The following is a 12,155-nucleotide window of genomic DNA, read 5'->3' as shown; positions in this document are numbered from 1 at the left end:
ATTTGGACAATTCCTATTGTGCAGAACTGGTCACAGATAAGATAGGGTGTAAAGGGACCTCCCTTTTTGTGTCTTAGGCAACCCATACATGAATGCAGCGAGCCGTGAGGACGAACCCTATCATATATATCACAGGTAGCTCATTGCTCTTAGACAAGTCCAGCGAGCATATTTTTAGCTTACTTTCGAGCAAGGCTGTCCAGTCATGTTGAGCAGGAGGCCCAATGGATACGAATTTGGACTTGACATTAAGAGTGGAGTGCATTTTGTTGATATAGTCACACTTGCTAAGGATGACTAATCCCGTCCTTTTGTCAGATTTGTCGATGTCTATGTTCGGGGTGGTCTTAAGGCCTTGCAATGCTGTCAGACATTCACGTTGCATGTGAAAATCAGACAGGTCGTTTGGAATCCTGCAATATACATGCACTGGATGAGCTAGGTGCGTTTTCAAGGATTCAGCGTCTTTAGTGGATGCTGGTTTGTGGTGGGATATTGGGAGTAGAGGAGTTTGAACTTAACAAATATATCTTCCGGTTTGATTTGGGATGAGGGCACACCAAAATTGCGTGAATCAGTATTCATCAAACTTATGATCTCGGCAACTCATGCAGTTGAGTTCAGTTTTAACCACACCACCTATGCCCAATTAGATGGCATTGCCATGGGATCCCCTCTAGGCTGAGCTCTCGCAACCATCCTTGTTGGGTTCCATGAGAAATGTGTCTTTGGTGGAATGACACCCAACATCCTACCCCTTGCATATTTCCAATATGTGGATGATACGTTTGCTATATTTAAATCTGCAGCTGCATGTAACAATTCCCTTACATGTCTCAATGGGCTCAATCGTGTGCTCAAATTCACTTTTTAAATGGAACAGTCAAATGAACTCCCTTTCCTTGATGTACTAGTTGAGAAATCTGCCAGTGGGTTCTCTACTAGAGCCTACCGCAAGCCTACCTTCACTGGTCAGTCCACACGTTGGGACTCTTACAGTTCCACGCACTCAATAAGATTGGTCTTATCAGCAACCTCAAAAAGAGGGCCCAAGCCATTTGCTCACCATGCAAGCTTGATGCCGAATTAGGGTATATCAAAAGCATCCTGCAGACTAATGGCTACCCTGACTAGATCATTTTGTATTGTATATCATGCAAACGCATGAAGGGGCCACTAACAGGATGCTGCCATCAAACCAAAAAGACGTTCTGCCTATCATACAAATGATAGATATATGAATTTCAGAGCCAGAGTGATGCTAGGGATGTAGGCCATATGTCCCAAAGACTGGCGGATTGTATCAAACAGCAGGTCGCTTCTGCTGTTGGCAAAATCTTCCTGTATTTTTTCATGTATCATTTTCCATATATACTGTCTTGTTTTATGATACCTAAACCACATATTTGTTATCATGACTCCTGTTCTGCAAAAGTCTACCAGTTTTTGGCATTGCACATTTCTTTTTCCAAGTCCTTATGGTCCTACTACTTTGTCATCTCTACCTTCTCCAACCATACTTTTCCAATCTCCCATAACAATCACATGGCTCTTTCCACCCTCATGTTCCATTAGTTTTTTCAGTTCTATCATACATTTCATCAACCTCCTCATTTGGATGTTCCCTTGTGGGTTCAGTACATATGTGTATATGATGGTAATATCCACTTTTTTGTCCCTCTTGTTTCACTAGCATCACTCTATCTGACTCGTATTTCACTTTACTCTTACATTTGGCAGCTTCCTCGTCTAGCATTATTGCTACTCCCCATTTCTTTGCTTCTCCTCTTAAATATATCATTCTCCTTTCATCACTCGCCAAGTCGCCTTCTCTTGTCCACTGTACTTCACATAAGCCTAGGGTGTTTAATTTCTCCTTTTCCATTTTTGCTTTAGGTTCTCTAGATTTCCTTTCCTGGTCATTGTTTGTATATCCCACATTCCTATTCTTTTGATAGTAACAAGCTTGTGTATATGAGGATTGTGCTGGATGGAAATGAATTGCAGTACCCACCATTTAATTGGATTATTGTAATCAAGTCCCATGTCAGAGATTTGTGCATATACTCGAGGCTGACAGTGGAGCACAGTACTGAGGGAGTGCTGCACTGCAGAGGTGCTGTTTTGTTGGATGAGATCACAGAATCACACAGTGCAGAAGAGGCCCTTCGGCCCATCGAGTCTGCACCGGCACGTGAAAAACACTTGACCTACCTACCTAATCACATTTACCAGCACTTGGCCCATAGCCTTGAATGTTATGACGTGCCAAGTGCTCATCCAGGTATTTTTTAAAGGATCTGAGGCAACGCCTCCACCACCCTCCCAGGCAGTGCATTCCAGACCGTCACCACCCTCTGGGTAAAAATGTTTTTCCTCACATCCCACCTAAACCTCCTGCCCCTCACCTTGAACTTGTGTCCCCTCATGATTGACCCTTCAACTATCCACCCTGTCCATGCCTCTCATAATCTTGTACACCTCGATCAGGTCACCCCCTCAGTCTTCTCTGCTCCAACGAAAACAATCCAAGTCTATCCAACCTTTCTTCATAACTTAAATGTTTCATCCCAGGCAACACCCTGGTGAATCTCCTCTGCACCCCCTCCAGTGCAATCACATCCTTCCTATAATGTGGCGACCAGAACTGCACACAGTACACCAGCTGTGGCCTCACCAAGGTTCTAAACAACTCCAACATGATCTCCCTACTTTTGTAATCTATGCCTCAATTGATAAAGGCAAGTGTCTCATATGCCTTTTTCACCACCCCACTAACATGCCTCTCTGCCTTAAGAGATCTATGGACACACACGCCAAGGTCCCTTTGTTCCTCAGAACTTCCTAGTGTCATGCCGTTCATTGAATACTTCCTTGTCAAATTACTCCTTCCAAAGTGTATCACCCCACACTTTTCAGGGTTAAATTCCATCTGCTACTTATCTGTCCATTTGACCATCCCGTCTATATCTTCCTGTAGCCCAAGACACTCAACCTCACTGATAACCACCCGGCCAATCTTTGTGTCATCCGCAAATTTACTAATCCTACCCCCCACATAGTCATCTATGCTGTTCATATAAATGACGAATAATAGGGGACCCAGCACAGATCCCTGTGGTTCGCCACTGGACACTGACTTCCAGTCACTAAAGCAGCCTTCTGTCATCACCCTCTGTCTCCTACAACTAAGCCAATTTTGAATCCACCTTATCAAATTACCCTGTATCCCATGTGCATTTGCCTTCTTTATAAATCTCCCATGCGGAATCTTGTCAAAGGCTTTGCTGAAATCCATATAAACTACGTCAACTGCACTACCCTCATCTACACACTTGGTCACCTCCTCAAAAAATTCAATCAAATTTGTTAGGCATGACCTCCCTCTGACAAAGCTATGCTGACTTTCCCTGATCAAACCTTGCCTCTCCAAGTGAAGATAGATTCTTTCCTTCAGAATTTTCTCCAATAGTTTCCCGACCACTGACGTGAGACTCACTGGTCTGTAGTTCCCTGGTTTATCTCTACAATCCTTCTTTAATAGCAGAACCACATCAGCTGTTCTCCAGTCCTCTGGCACCTCCCCCGTGGCCAGAGAGGAATTAAAAATTTGGGTCAGAGCCCCTGTGATTCCTCCCTTACCTCCCTTAGCAGTCTGGGACACAAATCATCCGGACCTGGAGATTTGTCCACTTTTAAGCCTGCCAACACCTCCAATACCTTGTCACTCCCTGTATCAATTTGCTTAAAAACCTCACAGTCTCTCTCCCCGAGTTCGATACCTTCATCCTCATTCTCTTGGGTGAAGACGGATGTGAAGTATTCGTTCAACACTCTACCGATGTCCTCTGGCTCCACCCATAGATTGCCCCCTTGGTCCCCAATGGGCCCTACTCTTTCCCTGGTTATCCTATTGCCATTGATATACTTATAGAATATCTTGGGATTTTCTTACCATGTTAAAACAATTCCTTGTCTGCCCTCCCTTGTAGATGTAAACGATCCCTTATGTTATGACTCACTGGGGATGGTGCACTGTAATATCAGCCCCACTGTTCCCTGAGCCGCGACAAATGTGAAAAGTTTGACCAAACCACCAGATTGCGTCAATTCTACCAAACTGTTTAATTTAGGTTAACACAATACGAGCACCAGGTATGTAAACTTAATAAGTAAATAACTGTTTATTGAATAAATTGTCATTAACCAGTGGCAAAAGAAAGAAATATGAACTGCTAACCTCTAACACTATAACTTAAAATCTACCCCCTTCTTAAACCCACACACACACAAAACATGGATTTTAAGGGTGGGATAAAACAGTTCAATAGCATAAATCTGGAGCACAGGATTCAATGGGTTGATTTTGATCGATGTCTTCCAAATTCCTTTCTGTTCTTGTTGATGACACGAGATGGTCTTCCAGCACTTTCAGTATTTAGTTGACTGCTTGAGCATTTGCCTTTCAATGTCCCTAACAGTGATTTTCCCCTTTTGCCTCTTGACAGGGGTTTTCAGAGAGAGAACAGGTTATAAAGATATGAGGAGAAAGAAAAACAGCTAGCTATTATTGAGGAATAACTGGAATCTTCCACACACAGGAGAAAGGTTTTTGGTCTTGTTCCTTTCAGGCTAGGATATATTCTGCTCTGCTCTCAAACAAAACCTGGTCACCTGGTCAGGAGCCAATTAAAATGCTGTTGCCAGGCAGCTCCCTTGGTTCAGGACTCCTTTCCGACACCATCCTGTCTTTCATGGCACACTGTTCCAGGACTGCAACATTGTATATATTTCTCATCCTTTTCCAGTGGACACATCCTGTTCTAATGGATGCCTTTCAACCTGCAGCCATTGTAATTTTGATCCGCAGTCCAACAGAAAATAAGAAGACATGTTCTTTACAATAGTCCAACAGAAATAAAAAGATATGCTCCTTACACTCGGCACTATTTTGAAGAGCAGGGGAGTTCTCTCCAATGTCCTGGCCAATATTTATCCCTCACCTAACATCACCAAAAATAGATCACCTGGTTATTATCAAATTGTTGTTTGTCAGAGCTTGTTTTGTGCAAATTGGGTGCCACATTCCCTATATTGTAACAGTGACTACACTTCAAAAGTATCAATTGGCTATCAAGTGCTTTGGGATATCCCTTCACTACAAACCAGCCAGAGTCTGCAGAATGGTCATGGTGTGTTGCATGCTCTGTACATCATTGCGCAGCAATGAGGTTTGGATCTGCAAGAGGTAGAAGGCGCAGAGTGTCTTAGAATGATTCCGAGGAAGATGAGGAGGAGAAGGTGGAATGTTACGTGGGCAAGGTACCACCTCACATTGCTGCCTGGGATGCCCTCATTATTGTGATGTTCACTCAGGTTCTAAGAGTCCAACCATCAGACATGCAAGTCACTTTTGTACCTACCCCAACATAAAGCAATCCAGTACACAACCGATTACCCCTTTCACAGCTCTCCATTGCTTGGTATCAATTCATGTCTTCAGCATCAGACAAATGAAAAGGCCCTTTGCCATCAACAGCCAAGAAAAGGTAAAATGGGGAAGTGGTGCAGAAGAATCATTCTTATGTTCGTATGTGATTCAACTAAACAAGAGAGGCTTAAAGTATAAGACACCCGTGTGCAGACCCTTGTGCACTACAAGTCTTTACTCATCCTTTGGCTAACACTTCTACATGGGGTGCTTCCCCGTGACTTCAGCAGAGGTAGAGGCAGACCGCTCAGATCCCTGCTATGACTGATGGGTTGCTCTTGGCTGAGGTCCTCTGGGTTTTGGAGACATGAGGGCCTATCCAAAGACTTACTCCATCTGCACCTGTGCAGGAGCAGACTTGTCCATCAGGATATGAACCAGCAGGTGGGGTTACAGCTGGTAAGTTCAAGTACTTTGAGGCAAATCCCCAATTTCATGTCCCCTTTCACCACCTCTCATTTCTCTCAAGCCCCTGCCACACTTCACTGCTAGCAATATAATGGAGCACACTTTGCTGCAGATCAGTGGGGCAGTGAAAAGTCAAGGCTAGTGAGGCATCACTAGCGTTCGTAGCGCACAAGTCATTGGTGAAGTCCTGTATGCACTTGGATGATTGCCATGCATTCTCCATGCAGTTGGTTCCTGCTTCCATGGAAGAAGACTTGGTCAGAGAGGTCCGCAGCATCGTGCCACCCATGTTTGTCCCTCCAATCTCTGCAATTTTGCAGTGCACTCTGAACACCTGCCAGTAAATTACACATTCTCTAATGTTGTTCAAAAAGTATCCCCTTTATCAATGGCCCCCCGGGTACAGCATCTGAATCCAGCTGAACAGAGCTTAGAGACTTCTGATGCCGGCTCTCAAAGAATGTCCCTGACTTCACCATTTGCTCTTACTCACTTGCTGGAAGTGTGAAGGCCCTGTGGGAGGTAAAAGACACGAATGAGTAAGTAAAAATGTTTGAAGTTACCATTATTCACCTGATTGTATTTCAGTGACTGTTGACAACAGATTTTATGCCATGTAGCTGCATGGAGTAAACGTGGCAAGCACATGAATGCATTCAGGACTTCACCAATGGCTTGCATACTATGAATCTTGGCTTAAATAGGATGACCCTGCCTGATATTTAATTCTGTCACCTGGTAGCTGACAGGACCCCATCACTGACAGACATATTGACACTTTCCTGATCTCCAGCATCCAGTGCAGATACTAATTGAGAGATGGCTGAATGGCCACCTCTATTTCTCTACCTTTCCCTTCTCTTCTCTTCTGCAAAGAGGGAAAGAGAGACCGACGAGTGAGAGTTAATGGGTTGAGGGGGGGCCGGGAGTAAGGGTGACAGGGGATCCCGCCCCACCTCACTTCCCAGTGCCAAGTTCCTCGATCAGGCACTGGGCGGGAGAGGGAAAACATGGAACTACCGGTGTGTGAACCTGACATCAGTCATCAGAAAAATGCTGGAATCTATTGTTAAGTAAGTCTTAATGATGCACTGAGGAAATCATAGTAGAATCAGACCAAGTCAACATGAATTTACAAAAGGGAAATCAGTTTGACAAAACTATGAAGAATCTTTTGAGGATGTAACTAATAGGGTAGATAAAGTATATGTAGTATACCTTGATTTCCAAAATCATTCGGTAAGATGCCACACAAAAAGTTAATAGGCAAGATAAGGGCTTATGGAGTTGGGAGTAATATATTAGCATGGACAGAGGATTGGTTAATGGACAGAAAAAGAAAGTGGGCATAAATAGGGCATTTTCAAGTTGGCAGGCTGTGACTAATAGAGTGCCACAAGAATCAGTGCTAGACCTAAGCTATTCGCTAGCTATACTACTGACTTAGATGAGAGACAGTGTCATGTGTCTAAGTTTGCTGATGATACAAACCTAGGTGGAAATGTAAGTTGTGAGGAGGACACAGAGAGACTGCAAAGAGATATAGACAGGTTAAGTGAGTGGACAACAAGATAGCAGGTGGTGTATTGCAGGTGATGTTACTACTGGACAAGCCGGATCCCAGGCTTGTCCAGTAGCAACATCACCTGCAATACACCACCTGCTTGATCCCAGGCTTGACAGATCCTAACTTTTATTTGTTTGTTTAGATACATGGAGAGTAGCTACTGAACAGAGTCACAGGAGACAGCTGATGAACTTTTAACAAAATAATAAAATATTTATTTAACAAGAAAAGATTAATTATATTAAAATACTCCACCCACAACTATAGCTTTACAGATATATACAGGTTTGTAAGGATAACACAAGTTACAAAAGCTATAGTATACTCTAATGTTCACAGTAAGTACACAGTCCATGTAAACCAATTGGCGACCTGTGGTCAGACACACCACACTCTGAAACCAAGTGACAGATGCCACCTCAATCAGATGCTGTGGATCTCTTTGTCACACCGTGAGCCAACCAGTCTCACTGAACTCAGTCTTTCACATGAAGGTTTCCAATCTCCACTTCCGAGAACTCGCTTTGGAATCTTCTCCCAAAACTGACGCTTTCTCTGACACCTTCACAGGGGTCAACCTCCAGGGTTTTGAACTCTCCTTCCGGTGTTCCTTTCCCTTGGGTCACCACATGCATTAAAGCTTTCTTCTACGCACTCTCTCACATTGACTCAGCTGTCAACAGTACACCACTGCTTCACATGCCCATAGCAAATAGTTATAGACTTTCAGCTGTCTCCTTGGAACTACTGGCCTCTCACTTTAATTCTGCTTCCTGCAGCTTTTCTTCCTTTAAGCTTGAAGCCTTCCTTTACTCCTCACTCTTAACTTCACTTAACAGGAGCTTTTCCAGGTTCCTGTCCTTCCTTTAACTAGAAGGTCTGCTTGGGACTTTCTCCTGTTCCACCTCCCCTGGATTTGGGGGCTTTCTTCTTTAGCTTGGGACTTGCTATCTGTCCCTCTGCACCAGTCTCTCTCTGGCAGCTACTTTCAACCAACTCAAACTGCTTCCAACTGCTCTGCCTATGTGTGTTGTGTGTGTGTGTGAGGGTCTCCCTCTCTGGACTCCTGTTGCTAGGCAACAGCACAGTTTTTTTCTACTTTTGTGTTTGCTTTAACTTCTCTTCAACTGTTGTAAAACTCTCATTAGAAATACAGGATTACAAACAGCTTTAGACCTGATCTCTCCACTCAAAATGAAACTAGATCCCAGTTTCACCTTTTAAAGTGAAACTAAAACTCAACTTGACCTAACACACAAATACAGAAATACAAATCAACCTTAAATGTTAAAGCTAAAACTCATTCCTAACACCCACAAATACAGGCATAACTTACTTAAAAACTGTCTCTATTTCCTAACAGTATAATGTAGGGGAGTGTGAGATTATTCACTTTGGTCATAAGAATAGAAATTAGGAATGTTTTTTAAAGGATGTGAAACTTGTAAGTGTTGATATTCAGAGAGACTTGGGTGTACTCATACTAGGAATACAAAAAAATTAGCATTCAGGTATAGCAAGCAATCAGGAAGGCTGTTGGCATGTTGGCCTTTATTGCAAGGGGTTGGAGTTCGAGAATAAAGAAGCCACATCTGGAATACTGAGTGTTTTAGTTTCCATATTCAGAGAAAGAAATACTTGCGTTGGAGGCAGTAAGCGAAGATTCACTAATCTGGTCCCTGGAATGAGAGGGTTGGCCTACGATGAGAGGCTGTGTAAATTAGGCCAATATTCTCTGGAGTTTAGAAAAATGAGAGATGATCTCATTGCAACATACAGGATGCTGAAGGGGTTTGATAGGGTAGATACTGAGAGGTTGTTACACCTGTCTGGGGAATCTAGAACACAGGGGCACAGTCTCGGAATAAGCGGCTTATCATTTAGAACTGAGATGAGGAGAAATTTCTTCGCTCAAAGGGTTTTGCATCTTTGGAATTCTCTACCCCACCGTTAAATATTTTTAAGGCTTGGATAGACAGATTTTGATCTCTCAGGGAACCAAGTGAAGTTGAGGTCAATGATCAGCAGTGATCCTATTGAATGGCAGAGCAGTCTCAAGGGGCTATATAACCTGAGCCTGCTCCTGTCGATATTTCTTATGGAACAGAAGACTGAACACAGAAAACTTGTAATCCAGCAAAACTTCCCTTCTAAAAGACACCTTTGGGTATCCTTATTGCAGAATGTTTGTACAACTTCCTCCATGTTGAAACCATATCACATATTAAGAAACTAGTCAATCTTTTCCATTAGGTACTTTATTAGTTGTCCAACTGTCATTTAAATTCATTTTTAGTTTCATGCAGGTGCTTGATTTCTGTCCAACTCTAACCATTCCCCAAAATGTTTCCCACTGGTTAGAGTTGGTAGACAGATTTTCAGTATCTATGTTTGCTATATCATCAGCTTTATCGAGAATAGCCTTACCTAGCTTTTTCAGTGAAAGAACAGAATTGATTCTTAGAGTAATCAAAGTACCCAGTCTTCATTTTGTCTTTCTTTTTAAGCCCCTGTAGCTCATTGGGTGGCCTCTATCATCAATTTTAAACTAGCTACTGAACTTTTAAGAGTCTGTTTCCCTGACCCACCGTTGAACAGTAATACATAAACAAGCCATCGGAATATAGAGCAATTTACTGATTTTACTTATTGTATTTGGTTTGATTTGAAATACTTAATCATGGAAGCTTCGTTAAAATGCTCATTGAGGCTGGATGGCACAGATTCAATAGTAACATTCAAAAGGAAATTGGAGTAAAATTTGTAAAGAAAATTTTGGAAGTGTTATGGGGAAAGAGCCGGAAGAGTGGGTCTAATTAGACAGCTCTTTCAAAGAGCCAGAACAGGCATGATGGGCCAAATGGCCTCCCGCTGTGTTGGATGATTCTAAGTACAACTCCAAGCCATAACTATTTAGAATTTAATCATTTCTTTCACAAATAAAATCAGTCCATATTTCCACTTGGGTTGTTTGCTTCAGGGTGTGTTCCCCCAGTTTAAAAATTCAAGTCACCAGTGGAAAAACACTTTGGCCCCAAATACTCTGGAGAGCTCCCCAACCTATGGAACAGATAAAAGATCTTTTTGGGCAGAATTTTACAGTTGTCTACTTGCAGGTTTACAGGTGGTGGGGCGGAGGGTGGGGGGGGGGGGGTGTAAAATTCCCCAGGTGCTGCTTCCTGCCATGTTGGCAGGAGTGGTTCATGAGTGAGCGGGAAGCCCGGCAGGTCGCCCTGCTCAAACTTCAGGCAGGAAGGGAGAGAAGCCTCCCTGAAGGGCCCTCAAACGCCCACCTTCCCTCGATGTGAGTGCTTCCTTCCCCACTCCTCCCCCGACATCCCCATCAAGGTCCCCACTGGGCTTCCCCCCCACCCCTACTAACCACCCCTTCGGGCGTCACATCCTCTGGGCTCCCTGAGACCTCCACACTTACCTGGTCCTGGCCTCCAGGACTTAGAATCTGGGGGCTGCTTGTAGTTGCAGTCCTGGCCACTGCTGCCACTGGGCTGCTGGGACTATGGGACTGCCAGCCAATCAGATTTGCTGGCAGCTCTCTGAGGTGGGGCTTCCTCCTGTCCCTTGAGTTTACCAGTGTGAGTGTAAGCTCAGCACTGGAAAATTATACAGTTTGGATCAATTGGTTAGCAATGAAGCAACAACATTTGGGGCCAATAAAAGCAGGTAGGCTGTCTATGGTTATAGCAAGTTAATGCTAACGCCCAATACAGAGGAATTAAACAACTTTAGAAAGCTATTAACCCTCATTGTCTGAAGGATTGCTCAAAAGAGCACTTTCAAATAGGCTTCAAGACAACATTGCAGAACACCTGTCTTGGTCTTACCAACTTATTGGACCCGTGAAGATGTTTGCATTCATCAAAATATTATGGCCATTTTCCATTCATTAAGTATAAAAGCCGTGTCCATTCTATCAAAAATTCACAATTGAAGGTGCTGCTCTATTCTACTTTTCAATGATTATGTCCTGTCTCCAATTAATTTCATGCTCTTTCTGATCTGCATTTCCCAATGTAGGAGTTAATGAAGCTGGAAGTGAGATACAGGATAAGGACTCTATATCATCCTCTTCCCAAAGTGAGATGGTATTAAGCCAACACACTTCAGATTCAGAAAATGATGGTTCTGCACCAATAACTTGCCACCGTTACAGCCATGTTCCAAACTCTCAGTTGGATTTACAGCTGTTACATTCAGAAACTCAGCAGGAAGCATTTAACCTCATAACTGAAATTTTTCACAAGGTATATATCCGTCTCGGTGAATTGGAGTTCCAAGTACAGGATCTGGTGAATCGTTTTGAAAACCTGAGCACCACAGTAAATGAGATACATTCTGCAATGAACATCAAACCATCAGATACTTTTGAACGGTATGAGAATTATTTTCACAGTTCAATATGAAACATACTTCCGCGGTCATGTTAGAGTAACATTAATGCACTGACACACTTGCAGTGAAGATCAGGACACAAAAAGAAATTAAAATTCTCTGCATAAAAATGACTTTGTAATTGAATGATTCATTACACAATATGTTTATAAATGTTACATTTGGCTATACTTTTTTGATTCTAAAGAAAGGATGGCTGCTTTGACAGAGCACTTAATTCAGGAATTTGGTGAGTGAGGGAATTCGACACAGTGAGGGAGGAGGTATTATTCTGGTCTT

Source organism: Cetorhinus maximus, chromosome 4, assembly GCF_964194155.1.
Source record: "Cetorhinus maximus chromosome 4, sCetMax3.hap1.1, whole genome shotgun sequence".
Classification (NCBI taxonomy): domain Eukaryota; kingdom Metazoa; phylum Chordata; class Chondrichthyes; order Lamniformes; family Cetorhinidae; genus Cetorhinus; species Cetorhinus maximus.
Note: the sequence above shows the minus strand (reverse complement) of the source record.